This window comes from Monodon monoceros, unplaced genomic scaffold, assembly GCF_005190385.1.
Source record: "Monodon monoceros isolate NGI ecotype Baffin Bay Population unplaced genomic scaffold, NGI_Narwhal_1 Super_Scaffold_7, whole genome shotgun sequence".
In the NCBI taxonomy this organism is placed as follows: Eukaryota; Metazoa; Chordata; class Mammalia; order Artiodactyla; family Monodontidae; genus Monodon; species Monodon monoceros.
Window position 1 is genome coordinate 23,121,504 of NW_021703784.1, and position 21,278 is coordinate 23,142,781.

Here is a 21,278-nt window from a genome sequence, read left to right on the forward strand (position 1 = left end):
CTAATGTCAAATTAGATTTTGCCTCCCAAATCTAGTAGAGTGAACAGAGTATGGAAAGGTAACATGTACTGTTATTCATGAAGTTAACAGCTAACTTGTTTTATTTTAATAACAGTGTTGTATTTTAAAAATCACCAACAAAGAAATTTGTTAATTTTTCATTCTTAATAAATATGTACAGGGATAAGAGAGTAACTCTACAAGAGCTACGCAAAGACTTAATTATATACACTTATTTTGTGACCCAGCCTAGACCCAGCCAGCCAGCATTCACACAAGCATGTTAAAGGGGTGAACATTTTCTACAGTTAAGTCTAACAAATTAACAAAAAGATGAAAACTGACCCAAACAACCTGCTTCATTATTAAGTCAGTATAAAGATTAAGCACATAAATTTTGGAACTACTTACTACTATGTACAAATCCTAGCTCTATCATTTACTAGCTCAAGATTTTTTAACCTCCCAATCTTCAACTTCCTCATCTTTAAAATAGGAACGATAATATATTTTCGATAGGGCTACCTTCAGGATTAATTAGTAAATATGTCTTCACTCATCTAGTCTACTACCTCAAAATTCATCAACCAGCTCTAATCACAGATGTGTCCTCCTACTCTGGTCTACCTCCACTCATCATCCTACTGAGAATGGCATCTAGTTTTGACTGTCTGACCACTGAGCTGTTACTCTTTCAACTTCACAATGGTATCTTGCCACTTTATACTCTCTAACATATGCTACTGCAGACCTGGCCCCTATTTTCAGTTTTAGCTCCCTTAAGTAGAAAGCCACCTACCATAAATCTGGCCAAAAATAAACCAGTCACAAGCTTGAAAAGTGAACCTCTACTAACACTTATTAGCAGTATTCAAGAAAATAAAGAAAATAATTTGTGTCCAATGTTAACTTAGAAACATTGACAAACATGTCATTTTTGTTTTTTCTAAACCCTGGCTTACATGTAGCAAAAAGATGAATACTAATATCAAAAGACCAGCTAAAGGGCTTCCCTGGTGGCGCAGTGGTGAAGAGTCCGCCTGCCGATGCAAGGGACACGGGTTCATGCCCCGGTCCGGGAAGATCCCACATGCCGCAGAGTGACTGGGCCTGTGAGCCATGGCCACTGGGCCTGCGCGTCCGGAGCCTGTGCTCTGCAACGCGAGAGGCCACAACAGTGAGAGGCCCGCGTACCGCTAAAAAAAAAAAGACCAGCTGAAGTTTAACCTTTATACACATTATCTAATCTAGGTATAAGAGAAAATTATAAATCACTATTCATTCACTGCCAAGATAGGAGAGGTGGTTTTAAATGTGTAATATTTAGACTTCCAGTTCTGGCAACATGGTAGAAGCTCTCACACCATAAATACCTAGCAACACTGATAAAATATAACTAAACAGCTTTTCAATAATTAAATATATTGCTAATTTAGCAAGAAAAAATCCCCCAAGTCAGAAAAGGAAAAGGAAATTGGGTAGTCCTCAGGTACACTATCAACCCAAAACAAACCACAAATGCTATGGGACTGAGTATTACACTCACACTTGGCAGAAGAGATGCAAGAAATGAGAACAATCAATCTGCTATGAAACTCTCAAATGGCTGTATACTCTATGAAAGAAGGACCAGAAAAAAATTCGGCTGGGGGCCCAAAAAGACAACAAGGAAGTTTAGATCAATTCAGGCTCTGAGCTCTGGGTACAAGAAAGAGACTAAGGGGAGGGAGATGAGTATAAAATCCTAGAATAAAATAAAAAACCCAAGGTGGATTGCCCAAATTTACACCACCAGAAACCCCCAGGTTAAGAAATAAACAAAAACTAGTTTACATTTGAGAATTTTGGGAAATCTGTAAAAGAGTAAGTGATGAGTAGCTCTATGAAATATTTAAGCTTATGATAAAGGAAAATATACATATCAATGGAATGGAACAGAAAGTCCAAAAATAGAACCAAAATATATAAAGGTTTTCACATAGAATAAAAGGTGGCACATTAAATCAGTGCAAAAGACAGACTTCAACAAATGGTGTTAGAACAAAATAGCTATCTAGAAAAAATAGTTTATTTTTTCCACACTTCACACCTTACAAAAGAATATATTCCAAGTGGATCAAAAACTTATATGTACAAAATTAAACCATAAAAGTACTGGAATAAATGCTTGGAGAAGTCTTTTATAACCTTAGAGCAGTGAAGGTTCTTTTCAACTTTGACATGAAACTTAGAAGTCACAAAAGACCAAATTGGCAAATTCAACTACATAAAAAATTTTTAAAACATGATCCAAAGTCAGAAAAACAAAAGATAGTCTAATCTGGAAAACAAAAACAAACCAAGAACAACAGAAAAAGCAAACTACTTGCAATTAATTCATTAGATCCAAGCAATGGTCAAATTTTCCCAATATACAGAGCTAATACAAAGAGTAAGAAAAAAGATCAACCTCCCAGTAAGGCAAAAGATATGGATAGTTCCCAGAAATTGCAATACAAATGGCTCACTCATGATATGAGAAACGTAAATGAAAACTTCACAGAGATACCATTTATCTCCTGTGTAATTGGGAAAGATCAAATATTTCAAAAGATGCTGTGTTACGAGAAAAAGTGGTATCATGTATTACAAACAGAAATGTGAAATAGCCCAATTTACAATATCTATCAAAAATTTAAACTTATGGACCCTTTGATTTAGTAATTTCACTTCTGGGAATTTATTCTATAGTTTATTTTTAAATGAAGAGAAATACACACTCAAATATTTTCTATATCAGTAAGGAAGAAAATACATACGGTTTTGGCTGGTTGTCTGTTTTCAAAAACATATATTATGAATTTTATAACAACTTAAGAACTTGGGAAATCTGTTCATAAACAGAGTAAATGTTTGCTCATGGCATTTTTATGACTTTTCATTATTATAATTTTAGAAATATTCATTTTACGTCTTTTCACACATGCTATAATCCATTTAGTCAACAGTTACTGAAAAACATATACAAGTAGATAAAGGGTGGTAATACCTAAGAACTACAAAAATGTAACTCAGTGTTAACTATTATCATGTACTTATAAATCAATGTAAGTAATGAGCTTACATGTCTATTTCATCAAAAATGAAGTATACTAAAATTCTCATTCACGTGCAGTTTTTTGAGAGATATAACAATATAAAAAGAATATCTAGGGAATTTACTTTTGAAAAGCAAAAATCAATTGAAAGCAAAGGCGGCTAATTAATTGGCTACATAGGATATCAAACACAGCAAGATTTGATGATGCTATGTGGCAAACCTCATTTCAAAGGCGTAATATCTGTGTATTAGTGATTTGCTTAATAAACCCTGAAAGATAACTGGACTTTAGAAAATATCTTATTTATTGACTTTGTTGTCCATTCCTCAAACTGTATCTAGTGTGTTAGGCAAAGCCTCTTGCAACAAGGAAATTAATGAGCAGATTGGTTGCAGCCATTACTGCAAAATGATCAATGATTTTACTAGAAGAAAAACAGGAACATAGTAACATGCTTACCTTTAACTAGTACCAGTATAAAAATTTTAGGATAAGTGAACATTATCAAAAAACATGAGGATCTTCTACATATATACAATTAAAATATATAGAAAAAGTACAGCAAATGTGTATCAAAAATTGCCCATCTTATTAATTACTGGCTCTCTCTTTATCACATTTATAGTCAATTTCCCTTCCAGAAGTAGCCTTTGCTCTATTAGTCCTAGCTAACTAAAATTCAGTAGGATCACTTGTCATTTCTAGAGCATAAAGGCAATGGGAAACTGGTGGACAGTTAATGAGAAAATATAACTGGGTGCTAAATAGATCCATACTGTCTTCTGAGGATTCTTTCCCCCTCACTGAAAGAGAAAACACATTCTCTCTGCTTGCTTTTTAACAAATATCTCTAAGGTAACATCAACAATATGTCTAAGACATTTTTTTGTTTTGTTTTGAGTAAAAAACAGTATACAAATAATTACATTATAATATTTAAATTTAATTATGTGCTATATGCCAGATCATGGTAGAAGATGGTGAATAACGTTTGAGTGTGTTTCCTTTTTAAAAATAAATCTTAAAGGATGGGGGTAAAATCAGAGAAAGTTCAGCAAGGAGGCAGCATAAGGGCTCCTTTCCTAGAATATCCTTCCTTACCCTCTATAATTTTATTTTTGTTTTTGTTTTTGTTTTTTTGCGGTACGCGGGCCTCTCACTGTTGTGGCCTCTCCCGTTGCAGAGCACAGGCTCCGGACGCGCAGGCTCAGCGGCCATGGCTCACGGGCCCAGCCGCTCCGCGGCATGTGGGATCTTCCTGGACTGGGGCACAAACCCGTGTCCCCTGCATCGGCAGGCGGACTCTCAACCACTGCGCCACCAGGGAAGCCCACCCTCTATAATTTTAAAAGTCCAGTGCAAGGTCCACCTATGCCATGAAGCTGTCTCTTGCCCAATCCAACAGGATGATCTTTGATCAATTCCTACTACCATATAATTTAGCGCTTAATTTTATAAGGTCTTGTATCATTTGCTAATTTTTACACATACTACCTATCTCCACAATATAATCACAATATAATCATGTGAGGTGTGACAGGTTGAAAGTATATATAACCACAGCCACCGCCACCATGCCAACATAGACATACACCACACTGGCACAACACTGAGTACGAAAAAGATGGCAACATAACTTACATAGTATATCAAGTGACCAACTACTGACTTAGACAACAAAATCTAGTGATCTCTTGTAGAAGGTGAACAGACAAAAATATCTTGTAAAATATATTTTGTTCACCTTTTTTGTAGAAAGTGAACAAAATGGACAAAAACATCTCCCTTGGATATTATAGTCCATTGGAGACAAAGAATAATGACTGGAAGGTATAAGTGCTATGGGAAAAAATACACAGCAGGGTAAAGGAGGAATGGCAAGTGTGTGGTATGTGTCTTTGAGGGAGGTGGGGTTCAGGGGTTGGTGGTTGTTAAAATTCCCAGAGCATCTAGCCATGCATTTGTGTGTATGTGTGTGCGCACATGCACACACATGCACGCATTATCACTCAAGTGTGGAAAAAATGCAAAATAAGACAAAGCACAAATTCCATGGAAAAGTGAAAGTTTATACTTAAGAACTTTATACTTTAATTGGAGCTTAGTGTCCCCATTTTAGAGATGTGGTCCACATCAGTCAATTCCAAACAATGAAAGTTAGCACAACTCAGAACACCATCTCCACTTCTCAATCAACCTCTCCTCCCTTATCGTCCCCCAAAACACACACACACACACACACACCAGCCCTCCAAGCCAAACTTATAAATCATCTATAAATGCAACTGGGTACAGTACATCCTACTCTTCTCCACATAGGCTGTCATCACTGCTCTCATAACTCATGTTATAAAACAAGATCAAAAGAATACAGCCAGGGGAAAAGATATATCTATTCAAGTCCCTTCCACCCACTTTTTCTTGTTGTTGCAGTTCTTCTTTTTTTTTTTTTTTTTTTTTTTTTTTTGCGGTGCACGGGCCTCTCACTGTTGTGGCCTCTCCCGTTGCGGAGCACAGGCTCTGGACGCGCAGGCTCAGTGGCCATGGCTCAGGGGCCTAGCCGCTCCGCGGCATGTGGGATCTTCCCGGACTGGGGCACGAACCCGTGTCCCCTGCATCGGCAGGCAGACTCTCAACCACTGCGCCACCGGGGAAGCCCTGCAGTTCTTCTTAATAGAAAAGGTTTTTTTTATGTATAAACAGAATTCTTATCAAGTATACTTCAATTAAAAAAAAAAAAAAGAAAAATGTATAAACAATTATTTTTAAAAGACTATGATTTATTCTACATATTTAACTTTCAATAATATCTACAAATATCAAACTTTTTTTAACTTTCACTATTAAATTGGTATATTTCCCAAGAATAAAAATATTTTTAAAATGTGAATTTAATCCAGAAATCTTTAAAATTAAAGCAGCTCATATTGGCATAAATAAACTGAGGTTGCAGAGGCAGGACACTGAGAAATTTGACATCTTTTATTTTAATCTATAGCCAAAATTAAAGGTCACTGTTCTAAGTCATTAAATTCATGATATCAACTGAGCAATGTAAAACAAAGCCTAGTATTAAATAGGAGGAAAAACAAGAAAAGGTGAAAAAATTCAATGGAACTAATCTCATTACCTGTTTAAATAGCTGAATAAGTTGAAGCAAAAAAAGAAACCCTAACGTTATTATGAAATCTAAAAATATAACATATTGCTGCTTTCCGAGAACACATAAATCTAAAAAAAATTATCCACTATACATGTCTAAATGATTATTTTAATGAGATTTTTATTCAACCTAATAAGAAACTTATCATTTATGTCTGCATTGTTTGCTACTTTAAGCAAAAGCAACTAACTATATTAAAAGTTTGATGACAATTCTGAAATCTTAATGAATAAAATGTGGAGAGAAAGAAATGCTGGCCTCTACTATGGAGGCTCAAATATATGTAGGTATGTCTTTGGAATGCTAGGGCACACAGACTACAGGGCTTCATGAGATAGACCTCATCCTTAGCTTGCACACAGTCTCGTCAAAGTAGAAACCATGCTTCAACAAAGTGCCAATCACAGTAATGGCCCAGCTTCAACACTGTGTAATCTAATCCCAGCATGAACATAATATATATAAGCAATAAAATGTACCATTTTTAATTACTCAAGGTTTACTTATCACCCATTTATTTACATCTTGCCTGCGGCAGAATGATCCAAAAGTGACTCTCCATGATCCCACCTTCTGGTGTTCATGCCTTTGTGTAATCCCGTCTCCTTCAGCGTAAGTAGGACCTATGACTTTCTTCTAGTCAACAGAATATGGCAAAGGTAATGAGATATCACTTCCATGATTGTGTTACATTATATAAGCCTCCATCTTACCAGCAGACTGGAGCTACAACTCCCCTTGCAGGCTTAATGAGGTAAGCAGCCACACTGGAGAAGCCCACATGGAAGGAGCTGTGGGCAGCCTCTAGGAACTAAGGGTGATCACCACCCAGCCAATGGCCAACCAAAATCTGGGGCCTACATCATACAGCTGCCAAAGAAATTCTGCCAAAAACTTGAATGAGCCCAGAACAGGATTCTTCTCCATTCAGGTCCCTAGATGAGAATGTAGACTGGCCAATACCTTGACTGCAGCCTTGTGAGACCCTGAGCAGAGAACCAGCTAAACTGTGCCCAGACTCCAGAGCCACAAAAACACATGAGATAATAAATGTGTATTGTTTTAAGCTGCTAAATTTGTGGAAATTTGTTAGGCAGCAATAGAAAACTAATGCACTGCCTTAGAACAGCTTGCTAATTTGATTTCATTTTTATTTCTTTGATGTACTTGGACTTAACACAACATACAATGCCCTCAATAAATGTCTACTGAATTAACTGTGAGAGTTTGATCTTTTTGGCCAACTTATATTTCAATTCTGTGGTAAAGCAGGCAAAAAAAAAAAAGGCTCACAAGTGAGAAAAGATAGAAATTGCCTTGAAAAGAGACCCATTAGCAATGCCTTCCTCTAAAAAGAGATGAGAAGCTACAGAACTCAAAAGTGAGGAAATATCCCCAAAATGCAATTATTTCATGTGATTCTCACAGGTTAGCCAAAGGAAAACACAGTCCAGGGGCAACAACGAAAGATATTTATTTCTAACACATGAGCATTTGCTTTATCTCTCAGTTTCTATTACCTAGAGATTACTTTATAAGCAAAAGATCATTTAAAATCAAAAACTTTCTGCTGAAATTAATATCTGAAATTTACTTACCTAAAAATATAAAAGAATGAGCATATAAAAATATATATTAAGTATATTTGATATGACTTCAAAATATAACTTTTATTTACATAATATATGCCTCACAGATATAATGTGAACGGCAATGATAAAGAAAAACAGATCCTTGAAGGTTCTAAAATACTGCTCCTGGGTAATATTATTCATCTGGGTGGAAATGACCCTGAGTAACAAAGGTAGCAGAAAAACTTTCAATATTGAAGCAAATTGGATAGATTGAAAGAATGCTGCTGGCAAAGACTCATTTGTTTGAAAAGAAAGAAAGAAAAAGCAGAGGAAACTGAAATAAACAGCCAAAAGAAAAAGAAAAGGTTGGTGGAGACCGCATGTGTCTGTAATAGCAGAGTATCAGTTCTATAGAATAAATTTAAATCTGATTGGCTTTTCTAAGAACTATATTTTTTACTTTTTCTTAAATGTTGGATTTATAAAAATTATACGGACATCAGTTTTATAGGTAGCTTCTGCTGACAGTACTTATGAGCTGTATTTATATCTAAATCTGAGGGAGTGATTTAATTAAATTTCAAGCCTGGAAAGATAAATTCATGAAACAAGCATCCTAAGTTAGCACTTTCTCATTCAAAAATTCACCTTGTTAATGAGGGGGGAGGGGTAATTTTCACTAAAGTGCACATATAAAAATTAAAAGCACATACCTGTCTCTTTCCATGCAATGTAAGCAACTAACTCTAGGGATCTTTTAATTATCTTTTTAAAAATCTCATAAAGTTTCAGAAAATTGCAAAAGAAAAACAACTTATTCTAAGCAATACAGAACCAGACTTGAGAGAATGACATCTCCCTGAAGAGAAATAAAATGCTGCTGTCTTGTAAACATAAACTTTGTACAAGAAATCAGATACTTCTTCTGGTACATAAACAAAAATGGATTAATAAAAATTTGAAAGAAATTCAAATGATGAAATGTGATGAATTGGGAGGTTGGGATTGGCATATATACACTAATATGTATAAAATGGATAACTAAGAACCTGCTGTATAAAAAAAAATAAAATTCAAAAAAATTTTGAAAGATTGCTTTAAAGAATTAAAAAAAAAAACCTGCCATCTTTCGAGTAACAGTATTATTGCGTTTAGTAAATTTTAAATCACATTAATGCACGATTATTTGGATGTTCCAGACTTACCCACACACATTTCTGCATTTTCTGAACAAAGAAGTGATGGGTTCCACTTCATCAGCCACAATAGGCCACACAGTACTCAGTTCACACTGATTCTATTTTTTTGTTTGTTTGTTTTGACTACAAATACACCTCCTAGAACAGTGTCATGTTGAGAATTTCTATAATTTTCTTTGTCAAGCTTCCTATAGCTCTCTTTTAATTAACAGTTATCTCTGAATAATAAGATTCTCAAGATCACCATTCTAACATTAATGACGATAAAAGAATGTTGATAGTTGATAGCATACATTGGTTAATGGCACAAGCTCAGGGGTAAAAAGGACCTGGATTTGAATTCTAACTTGCTATTTACTAGTTATGTTTTTATTTATCAGTGTCTAGCACATTCTAAAAAATACTCAAATTTTTCATGAGGAAGAGGGTTTTCAAGGTTGGATGCATTATAAACGGGGCAAGAAGAATATGGAGAATGTATTCAAGCAGGAGAAAATGGGAGCTGGCCTAATAATACCCTATCAACCAAACACAGAAAGTAATGTCACTTCACATTTGTTCCATACAGTCTATATAAATATTACTGTGTATGTTTTCATTTGATTTTCACAACAAGAGAAAACAGGCTATAAGAAGTTAAGAACAAATTCAGGAAACAGAACAGAATATAGTCAGGATTCACAGGTCTTCTGACATCTTAATCCACTAGCGATGTGGTTTTCTCCACACATGCCAAGCTACTTCCAATCTTGGAATAGTTTAACATTTCACCAATTCAGACACTTTGAAAACATATTTCTAATCAACCTCAAAAAAGCACACTTATCTCAAGCTTTAAGGAGAGGAGAAAGACAACACAACACAACAGAAACCTACTGCTGATTCTACGGCAGTTAACAAAATAGTGAATGTGTCCTATCAATCTTCATAGGCTAGGCAGGTAAGGAGACATGAAGACAAATTTTTTGTTTTATTCTAATATTGTTAGAAAACTATGGTCTAGTTTAATATTTGCTTGACAAAAATTGAAACAATCACACTCTGGCAAAGAACCCATTCTGACATTCCAAAGTCCATAATCTAACAACTACAGGGTCTTTTCCATGAAGAGAAGCTGTACTGTCATTATCCTCCAGAGTCTGAGAGAGAACTGATACCTCAGCATTGTCTGTGGTTCTGCCAATTCGAAGGATTAACTCTTTTGTTCTTGATGAACGTAGCATATACTTGACAAAATGACATCAAATAACAACCAATATCTATTTCCATCTCTACATACTGGACAGATAGGGATGCAAAAAGAATGGAGGGAAATTACCATCTGGATGAGAAATCAATTCATAGAGCAAACACTCAAAGGGTAAGTATAATAATGTATAGTGAAAATTATCAACTGAGAAAATGGAAACAGATAACACAAATTATAAATACTACAAAAGCAACATTATTATTCAAATAAAATTAGGCAAAAGCATCATCTCATACAATTTTCCGTGTAGCTGTCATAATTTCTTATAAATCTGATACTAGAGATTCCAAAAATCCATACCAATAGGAACACTTCGCTCTATTTAAGCAGGCAAAGCATCCACAAGGAACAAGAAAATTGCTGAAGTGTGATATATAGACAAGTAGAGAATAGGGTAGCAAATGTTAAGGTGCTCATTTAAGAAAGAAAGCAAATACAAAAATAAGTTTGAAAAGGGAATGAAGAACGTGGAGTATAGTCATGCTGAAAAAAATGAAGCTAAACTACTTTAAGGAAGTCAATATAATCCTCAGCATCTGTATCTATCTATATTCACTAAAATTTATTGAACATCAACACTATATCAGGCATGGTGCCACGTACTGGGGTGTGAGAATAAGACAGCCTGTTCTCTAGATGTCCAGCCTAAATGGAAAAGCTGACAAAAAATAATATATAATATACAAACAAATAATTCTAATATGACAAATGTTCCAAAGGAATATAAAATTTGTGCAAGGGCAATAGAAGGAAACAAACTCAGACTACATCTTTTTTAGTAGGGATCTCAAAAGAAAATTAATTCCTAATGCCCTAAAGTATCCATTGAAGGTAATAAATTAACTTTGTTCTTATACGTCTAGAATGATGATATTCATACATCATCTTTATTTTTTTTCATACAACATCTTTAAAAAAACTGAGAAACGGTCATTCAAATCATTGAGTTCTGAGGTTCAGGTAAGAAACCCTGGCAGAGAGACTTCCCTGGTGGCACAGTCGTTAAGAATCCGCCTGCCAATGCAAGGGACACGGGTTCAAGCCCTGGTGAGGGAAGATCCCACATGCCACGGAGCAACTAAGCCCATGCGTCACAACTACTGACCCTGTGTGCCACAACTACTGAAGCCCATGCGCCTAGAGCCCGTGCTCCGTAACAGAAGCCACCGCAATGAGAAGCCCGCGCACTGCAACGAAGAGTAGGCCCCGCTCGCCGCAACCAGAAAAAGCCCGTGTGCAGAAACGAAGGGTCAACGCAGCTTAATTCATTCATTCATTCATTTAAAAAAAAAAAAAGGAAACCCGCAGACAAAGGCTTCCATCAAATAGGGAGATTTCACCAGATACTGAGAAACAAGAATTGGGTATCCCAAACAGGGAGAATCTTATTTGCTAGGCCAAGGAAAAGGTATGCCACATTTGGAGAATTCTAAGTCATTTCATTGAGATGAAGGCAGGGATGAAAGTGAGAAGGGAGAGAACTGGAGTCTGACAAGAAATAGGACATGGACTTAGTTTTGCACCAGACTGTAAAACACTTAGTAGCTAAAGATTCTGGAATTCACATGTAGAAAAAGACAGGGGCATACTCTGGAGGTATAAAGTGATCAGATTTGTCCCAAAACACTTCTTAGGTGGTTCTGGTTCAAGGAGGCCAAGAACTAATCCTTTCAGAAGACTATCATACTTGCTACACAGTAAGTAGAAAAAAAAAATTCTGTCCAAACTGAAGACTGAACTTTTTTACATTGAAGACTGTTTTATTATATAACAAGAAAAGTAAACTTTGTCATGCACACACTTACCAATGACTAAGAGAACTCCAAAGAAACAACTTATTTTTCAGGTCATCTGGGTTATCATGAGTCCAAAAAGACATTAACATTAATTTTAACAGATCTTCAGTGAAAGAACAAAAACAAAAAACATGTATCGCAAAGACTGCAAAGAAAAGGTGATTCCTAAGACAGCAGATACATTATTGAATCAGTATGTCTATTAATTAGAAATAAACTTGGTCTGAGATGGGATTTTACTTAAATTTAAAAAATTACAAAAACCCAGGCATTACTAATACCTACCGGAAACTCAGTAAATGGGAAACAAGACTGGGGGGAGAGGGGGTGATAAAATTTCTCCTCTACCCTCTCCCAGATGGGCCTAAGAATTAGACTGACACAAGACACATTAACAAGAGAGAAGCACACAAATTTTATTTAGTAATTTTTTTGTGTATCTGAAAGCCTTCACAAGGAAAATAAAGACCCAAAGAAGCAGTTAGGGCCAAAAGCTTATATGTGTGGTTGGATAAAGAAGCGTAAATTGTGAAGTCGTAACAAGATAAAGGGTTTGGGCTAGAGCAGTTAATTGTGGAAAAGTGACTAGGAAGATAAGGATTAGTAACAAGGTTTGTTTGTACAGATTGTTCCCAGCTTCTATTCCCCATCTCTAGTAGTAAGAATGTTTTTCTTTCACCTGGTACCCAGAAGGCACCTTTTACATGAGAGTTTACCTCTTGCTTTCAAGAAGAAAAAGAAAGGTCAGAATGGCCTTCTTGCATCTGCTGTTTATGTGCCTTTGACTCAGAATAATCCTTATGCCCCAGTGGAATATTTGGGGGTGGCATATTCTGCTACCCTACACAAGTAGGGTAAGCAAAGTTGAAACTTTCAGAAGCCCCACAATGTTCCCCCCACCAGCCTACCTTCTAACTATAGTAATTCTTCTCACATATTTAATATTCTAACATCTTCAATCCCCTTCCCATAAAAAATCCTGCTCTTAAAAAGGGATCTGATATTCAGCCTTAAAAAGGAAGGAAACTTTGACACATGCTTCAACATGGATGAATTTAAAGACATTATGCTAAGTGAAATAAGCCAGTCTCAAAAAGACAAATACTGTATAATTCTACTTATATGAGAAATCTAGATTAGTCAAATTCATAGAAACAAAGTATAATGATGGTTGCCAAGGGCTGGAGGGATGAGAAAAAATGGTGTTACTATTTAATAAATTGTTTCAGTTTTGCAATATGAAAAAGTTTTGGAGACTGGGTGCACAACAGTGTGAATATACTTAACAATACTGAACTGTATACTTGAAAGCAGTTAAGATGGGAAATTTCATGTGTGTTTTAAAATATTACTAAAATATTTTTAAAAATTGAGAATGAAATGGTGAATAACTGAGGATGAGTCCACGTCCCAAGGCAGTGAAACCAAATAAATCATTTACTGGGGATGAAGAGTTTAGAGTATTTTATTCTGTGAAAGTTTGGGGGCAAAAGAATGATATAATTGCAATGTTTTTAGCAAGATTAAAATGACATAAATATATTACAGTGTATCAGATGGAAATGAGAGCTGGAAGGAGGGAGTCAAGAAAAACTGTTTAGAAAAATTGAAAGAAATAACAATTTTAGGGATCAGTTCAAAGATGAAGTTGCTAAGATTTCTAGCATGGGTAAGAGGAAGGATGTAGCCTCAGTCTGCTCCCTTGGGATCTTTATTAAGGAGTGGCTGAGCAAGCAGATAAAGGTACAGTAAACTGCACAAGATCAGCCTCCAGGCCATTTATCAGGAATCAAAGAATTGCTTTATTTATTTACACCTTTCTTCATCTAAAAATATCTGAAAAGGTCAGCAAATAACCACTGTTCTGTTACTCGCTGTTGGCCAAGCACAATGGAAGTATTCCAGAATTTGAGCTGCTGTGATAATGATACAACTCTCTTTACAAATTACATGATAGATGAAATTCTGAAAGATTTTATAAACAAAATTGTGGTAACTCCAGTCACATGTTAAATGTACTAAGTAAGCCCATATTTACTAGATAGAGCTTTATTTCCTAGAGTGGCTCTTTTCGTAATAGAAATCATTTACTTATTCTGTTAAATCCTAGTATGGATTCCTTTGCATTCATCTCCACTGCAGCATGCGAGAAAGACTTGAAGTGAGGTGAAAAGAAAGCTCTAAATCAGATAAATGTACTAAAAGAGCCCTTCCCCTTTTATATACCAAAAGAAAACGAGACCGGAATTACCTAAAGCATGTGAATCATAATAAAAATGTAAATATTTAAAACACATTATAGAGACAATTTTTTATTTAAAAAAGGCTAAATTTTCCATCCAAATAATGAGAATTCTCTCTATGCCTTTTTGTTTTAACTTACTATTGAATTCTATATGAGGCAGTTAGCAGAACACTAAATCAACTTATGCTAACTTCCAAGATCTTTATTCTCTATTACTGAGTCCAATTTAAATTAAGATTCTGTCAAAATGACAAAGATGAATAACAATAGTTGTCCCAAAAAGCATTATTCACCTGGGAGGTGAAGGGGTAAAACACAAGTACACATTCAATTAGAACAGAAGGGATCTGTACTATAAAGGTTATGAGGAATAAGGATAGTTCTGCCATCATAAAACAAAAAACATAAAAACAATGTCTTTATTGAAAATCAATAAACCCAAAACGAGCTCTTTGAAAGGTCAGTAAAACTGACAAGGAGAAAAGAGAGTAAACACAATTCACAATATCAAGAATGAAAGAGAGAACATCACTGCAAATCATACAGACATTAAAAGACTAATAAGACAATATTACTAAGAATTCTACATCAACAAATTCAGTAACTTAAATGGAATGGACAAATTTCTTGAAAGAACAAACTACTGAAGGTCATCCAAGAAAAAAACAGATAACCTGAATAGCCCTATATTTATTAGAGAAAAAGAATTCGTAGTTTAAAAACCTACCCACAAAGAAAATTCGTAAGTCCAGATGGCTTCACTGGTGAGTTATACCAAACATGTAAGAAATAGATAACAATGCTGCATAAACTTGTGCAAAATACGGAAGAAGAAACAGGCTCCAAATCATTCTGTGAGTCAAGCATTACCCTAATACCCAAATTAGACAAAGGTATTACAAAAAAAGAAAACTAAAGACCAATATTTCTCATAAACCCAGAACTAAAAATCCTTAACAGGATATTTGCAAATTGAACGAAGCAATATATAAAAAGAATCATGGTCATGAGAGGTCTATTCCAGGAATGCAAAGCTGGTTTAACATTCAAAAATCAATACAAGTTCACCATATTAACAGACTAACATACCCCTGCCACCACCAAAGGAACCAAATGATTGTCTTAATGAAAGCAAAAAAGGTATTTGACAAAATTCAATATCCATTCATGATAAAAACTGGGAATAAAAGGAAAAGGAAATCCTTCAACTTGATAAATAATATCTATAAAAATCCTAGAGACAACATCCTACTTAATGCTGAGATACTGAACGTTTTATCTCTAAGATCAGAAAGAATGCTGTCATCACTTTTAGTCAACATTGTACTAGAGTTCTTAGCCAATGCAACAAGGCAAGAAAAAGAAATAAAAGGCAGATTGCTAAGAATGAAGAAACACTACACTTATTCAAAGACTGCAAGACTTTCAATGTAAAAATTCCTAGGAAATCTACAAAAAGCTACTAAAAGTAATAAGTGAGTTAGCAAGGTCACAGGATATAAGGTCAATATACAAAAAGCATGTTTTATTTACATATAAAAGCAAAACACATTGGAAATAGAAATTTTTTTAAATACCAATTATAACAGGACCAAAGAGAAATTTAGGGATGTGAGTCAACTGCAGCACACCTGGAATTAGCCTGAGTTGTTCTGCTAAAGTAAAAATGTACCTGTATGGTGCTGATCCCTGTCAAGACATGAAATGTATGGCTTAATAGTGTTGCTTTGTACTGATGGGTTTAAGGTAAGTTTCAGGGTAGTTTGTATCAGACTGTCAACAATGTTTATTGATAAGTGAGATTTGATGATTTGCATCTGGTCTTAGTGAAACACCACAGAGGGCTCTACCTTTGGGGCTGGTTATGAGAAAGACTATGCCTACATGACCAGCAGAGTATAAGGAGTACCAGCCTAGACTCCATTAGGGGCTACATGGTTCTGTGCACACATCAGTGGCACCTGATCTGAGAGAAAAATGTGTCCATATGATCAACAAAGAGGACAGTCAGGGGTCATGTCTAGCCCTTCTAAAGCTCTTGCAATGAGGGAACCTCTGGCTGCAACACATATCCTTAACGTTCTAATCCTGTTGCTATACTGAATCCTTTCCCTGCAATAAATTTCTAATTTTGGACCCTTTGAGTGTTCTTTAGTAACTGAACCCTATCTGGAATGCCACCATTAGTGCAAAGAATAAATTTAACAAAACGTGTGCAAAACTTATACACTGAAAACTACTAAACACTGCTAAAAGAACTAAGTAAATGGATATGCAAAATGAGAAAAAATACTATTTTAAAGATGTTCCTGTCAGTAAATTAATCAATATTCAATCCAATCCCCATTCTAGCCACCCTTTTCATAGTAATTAAAAGCTTATTATAAAATCTATATGGAAATGCAAAGAGCCTGGAACAGTTAGAACATCTTTGAAAAAAAGAACAAATGTTGGAAAACTTAACACTAATTGATCTCAAGGTTGACTATAAAGCTACAGTAATCAAGAGAGTATAATATTGGCACAAGGATAGACAGACAATCAAGGGAATAGAACACATACTCCAGAAACAAACCCATATGAATATGGTCAACTGATTTTCAAGAAAGGTGCCAAGATATTTCAATGAGAAAAAGATGGTCTTTTTAACAAATGTTGTTGAAAATATACAAATGAACTTTGAAACTTCCCCCACACCATATGCAAAAATTAACTCAAAATGGGTCATACCCCTAGATGCAAGAGCTAAAAATATAAAGCTTCTAGAAGAAAACACAGGAGAAAAATCTTTGTGACCTTGTTTAGGCAAAGTTTTTGTTTGTTTGTTTGTTTTTTAGATAAAACACAAAAGACATGAACCACAAAATAAAAAACTGATAAACTGTACTTTGACGAAAATTATAAACTTTGTGCTTCAAAGGACACCATCAAGAAAGTGAAAAGACAACCCATGGAACAGGAGGAAATATTTACAAACTATATATCTGATAGGAAACATATCCCAAATATATAAAAAAATCTTAAAACTAAGTATTAAAGAGATAAACAACCCAATCTTTTTTTACATGGCAGAATGACTTGAATAGATACTTTATCAAAGAAGATATAGAAATAGCAAACACACAAAGGATGACTAGTCATTAGGGCTATGCAAATTAAAACAGCAATAAGATGCCTTTACACCCATGAGAATGGCTGAACTTAAAAAAAAAAAAGACGGCAAGAACTAGCAAAAACACAGGGCAACTAAAACTCTCATACATTGCTGGAAAAACTACTTTGGAAAACAGGCAGTTAAAAAAATTAAGCATGTACTACCATATAACCCAGCAATTCCACTCTTTACTAGTGAAAACTGAGGTCTACAAAAAGACTTATACTTGACTATTCATAACAGGTATATTTATAACAGCCAAAAACTAGCACAGAAACAAATTTTCCATTCTGCAAAAGGCAAAACTCTAATAATAGAAAGCAGATCAGTGGTTACCAGGGACTAAGGATAGTGACAGAAGACTGAATGCAAAGGTATGTATACAAGAGAACTTTGTAAAGTGATGTAACTGTTCTATTTTGATTGTGTTACTGTGAAAAGACTACAAAAATTTGTCAAAATTCATTGAATTGTATACTGAACATTATTGAAATTTATGTACCTTATACTTCATCAAAGCTGATTTTAAAAAGAAAAATCTAGTCACTTTAAATGCAAGTAACATTTTTTTTCTCCCCATGATTTTCCAATATAGGTGAACTTGGCAGGGATGGCTCAGTCCTGCTCCACAAAGGTCAGCTGGGGTGGCTTAACTGGGGGAAGGATCCACTTCTAAGATCACTCACAGGGCAGGAAGATGGTGGGAGCTGGAAGCTTAGCAAGGGCTGCAGGGAAGGTTTTGGCTGGGCTCTCACTCACATCATGGTGACTTCGGTTCCAATACTAAGTATCCCAAAGGTACAGGCAGAAGCCCTATCACTCTTTATGACTTAGTCTAGGTGGTCACATTAGTGTCTCTTCCACCACAGTCAGAAGCCTGCCCAGATTCTAGTGAAGGGACATAGACCCCACCTCTTCATGGGAGGAGTATCAACGTCACAGTATAAAGCAGAGTGTGTGAAATGGAAAATATTTTTATGACTATCTTGGAAAAGACAATCTAACACACTGAATTTTTATTCTGTAGATAAGTGGTAGATAGGGCAATGTAAAAACATGATCCAATCTAAATTTTAGGATGATAACTCCAGAAGCACTATTATAGATAAACTAAAACAGAGAGACTGAAAAACATATGGGGAGCAAAGGGAAGGAGAGTGAGGACCTTTTAAGATGGTATTTCGGAGTCAAAAGCAAAGGAGACCCTCAAGTGGCAGAATGTCTGTGAGCAAGAAAGAAGAGAAAACATGCTTGCCAAAGATGCTATACGAATACAAGTGAAATGTCTTGGCTGGAAAATGGTAACGTCATTAAGCAACACAAAGTTTAGAAGGGATAATAACAAATTCTGTTCTGGCACATGTTGGCAGAGGTAGAATGCATCTGAAAATTAAAAAACAAGAGAGCCACAACAAAGAGCACATGTTATATAACCCATGAAGAAGAGACTCAATTCTGATTGATCAAGAGTCGACTACAATCCTTAGACAAGGCAACATAGATCATTACTTTATATTTACTTAAAAGATGGATATTTATCTACACACCAAATGCCAGAAAGTATGCTTTAATACTCCTGCTTCCTTCCTAGCCGAAACATTTTCTTTGTAGTTCACTGGGTTAATAAAACTGCCTATCTGAAGATTTGTCTCTAAGGCAAGGGGTAGGAACAATTTACATAGCTTTTTTAAGTGATAATAATGATCAAACATGAATTCAAAATATATTATTTGTTTTTTACACTTTAAATAAATCATCTGTAGCATGGCAAACAATATTGGCCTAATTCTTCTCCATTATTCCTTGCTAAAAGAACTCCTGTTTTCTTCAGCTATCAAATGGCCATATACTTCACAGTAGCTGGGATTATAATCCCCAGGGTTAATCTTATTTGGTGTAACTCTGTCCTAGCAAGCTGCAGGATAGAATCATCTGGGAACTTTTAAATGGACTAATGACTGGACTTCCTCACTCCCCCACAGTGATTCTCATTTAACTGGTCTGGAGTAACAGTGTCTTTTTAATCATTAGGGGACAAGTCTGAGGATAAAAGTCAACCCAATATTAACTAAGAGCAGAAAGATGAAAAGAACCTTGATTTTGAAAACTCTGTTGAATTAACTGACAATAGAACTGTCTTTCATCCAGGTTTCTCATTATGTAATTAACAATTCTTCTCATTTTTTAAGCCATTTCTGGTTGTGTTTCCTGTTTCTTGCAATGAAAAGTATCCTACAGGCTATGCCTGGCAATACAATTTTCAGGATAAAAAAGTCTAGCTTTATAAACAGGAAGCAGAACTCCAGTCATTCTGCTGACAAAGGACAAGCCAATTTTACAGGAGCCAGCAAAAAATGACGTCATTTTACTGAAAAGATCTTTTCAAAGCTTATAAAATACATCTAATTTTGAATATTTGAACAGATTGTGCCTGCTCAATTGCATCTTCAAATGACTAGAGTTTCTTCTTTGAAACTGAATGATACAGTAGTATAAAATATCAACTTGCACATATATTTTTCACAAGTATTTTAAGAGCTATCTCCCAGATATACCTATAATATTAGTCTGAAGTGAATAAGGACATTCACAAAAACCAGAATGAAACAATACACAGATGACATTTCCTTCTTTGTTCTGCTCATCAGTTCAAACTACCTAAACACAGTAAAAGCAACTGCTACCAAGCCTATGCTGCTGGTGTATACTCAACTTTGGCTCCGATTTAAGGTACAAGAGGAGAAAGCACCTGATTTGAAGAATTCTGCATTTCTTCTCCGCGAGAACACATAACAGTGGATCATGGGCAGGTGCTACGGAAAGGGCTCCGTGGAGGCATGGCAAAGGACAAGAAGTGGGTCCCTGTCACCAAACTGAGCTGTCTGGTCAAGGATATGAAGTAAAGTCCCTGGAGGAGATCTCTTTCTTCTCCTTGCCCTTCACAGAATCTGAGATCACTGACTTTTTTCAGGTATGTCCCTCAAGGTTTTGAAAATTATGCCCATGCAAAAGCAGACCTGTGCTGGCCAGTGGACCAGGTTTAAGGCATTTGTCACCACCGGGGTTTACTACAAACCTGCTGGTCTGGGTGTTAAGCACTCCATGGAGGTAGCCACTGCCATCCTCAGGGCTATCGTCCAGGCCAGGCTCTTCATCACCCCGTGTGACGAGGCTACTGGGGACACAAGATCAGCAAGCCCTAACCGTCCCTTGCAAGGTGACTATCCGCTGTGGCTCTATGCAGGTGCTTCTCATCCTCACCCCTAGGGGCACTGGCATCATCTAAGCCCCTATACCCAAGAAGCTGCTGCAGACGGTACTGAGGATGGCTAGAATGCTCCCTGGCAACTCCACCAAAGCTGCTTTTGATGTCATCTCCAAACCTACATCTGTATCCCTAAGCCTCTACAGAGACCACTTTCACCAAGTCTCCCTATCAGGAATTCACTGACCATCTCAAAAAGACCCAAACTAGAGTATCCCTGCAGAGGACCCACGCTCCAACTGTGGTCACCACATAGCTTTTATACCAGAAAAGTAAAGTGAATTAAACCTGTTTAAAAAAATAAAGGATTCTCTCCCTAAATTCACTTCTGAGTCAATTATTTAAACTTTTCTTCATTTCGTTCTCAAGGGAATGTGGACAGCTTGTCACTCCCAAAGCTCACCTCTCCCCCATACCCTGGATTGGATCCCTCCCACCCCTCCTGAACCTGCTGCTTTTCACTGTCCCCACTGTCTTCCATAAGGTGCAGGGCTCCTTGACTTAGGCCTTGAATTATTTTCACACCTCCCACTTCTTACACACAGTATAAGAC

At 35.9% G+C, this 21,278-nt stretch overlaps 1 protein-coding gene and 1 pseudogene across 3 annotated transcripts in view; one reads left to right on the forward strand and one right to left on the reverse strand.

Annotated features, from left to right (window-relative positions):
• Nucleotides 1-21,278, reverse strand: part of DDX10 (DEAD-box helicase 10) — a 287,054-nt gene that overhangs the window by 133,517 nt on the left and 132,259 nt on the right. The window lies entirely within an intron of this gene.
• LOC114886819 lies at nucleotides 6,894-21,164 on the forward strand (annotated as a pseudogene).